Genomic DNA, 542 nt, shown 5'->3' with positions numbered 1-542 from the left:
CGAGGGTGGGTCAAGGCCGGGAAAGTAGCACTTGTTCGCTGCCGCCCCAGAGGCCGGGGTCGGAGGCATCGGGAGCGGGCATGGCGACTCGGTGTCAGCCGGACTCGGGTATCCGGGGCAGGTTGGGGCTGGGCTCGCACCAGAGGCCTCTGGCCTTCCTCGATCTTTAATTTCTGGAGGCCTTTAGCAATAACTTCTGAGAGGACAGGAGGGCAGTGTCAGCTGAAACTCTGGGTCGCAGTTGTGTTTACTCTTAGCCAAGCAAGGGGTGTGTGTGTAGGTTTGTGTGTAGGGGTGTGTGTGTCGGGGTGTGTGTTGTAGGTGTAGGTTCCTTTCCTCCCTTAGGATGGAGTTGGCAGGTGGCTCATGCCTGCGGAGAGCGCTGTGTCTTGGTTTACAAGGTTAATAGCTCAGAAACCGAAAGCAGACTTACTCCCTCCCCACTTGGCTGCCGGGTGGAGAACTTTGCCATAGCCTCTGTTTGGGCTCAGAAGGTCATGTGAGGGAAAATAAAACCTGCCTATGCAAATTACCGACCGAAT

The 542-nt window shown here is 56.3% G+C and overlaps 1 protein-coding gene across 3 annotated transcripts in view; it reads left to right on the top strand.

The window, feature by feature from the left end:
* The first annotated feature begins 6 nt into the window (after nt 1–6).
* NFE2L1 (nuclear factor, erythroid 2 like 1) overlaps nt 7–542 on the top strand; it is a 10,897-nt gene continuing 10,361 nt past the window's right edge. For all 3 annotated transcript variants that reach the window (XM_006774260.2, XM_006774261.2, XM_006774259.2), the window contains exon 1: nt 7–108. The gene's annotated coding sequence lies outside the window, so the exon portion shown is untranslated. The remainder of the gene's footprint in view (nt 109–542) is intronic.

The sequence above is a fragment of the Myotis davidii genome, unplaced genomic scaffold (genome assembly GCF_000327345.1).
Source record: "Myotis davidii unplaced genomic scaffold, ASM32734v1 scaffold327, whole genome shotgun sequence".
Lineage (NCBI taxonomy): Eukaryota > Metazoa > Chordata > Mammalia > Chiroptera > Vespertilionidae > Myotis > Myotis davidii.
Note: the sequence above shows the minus strand (reverse complement) of the source record. Positions and strands in the feature narration are given on the sequence as shown.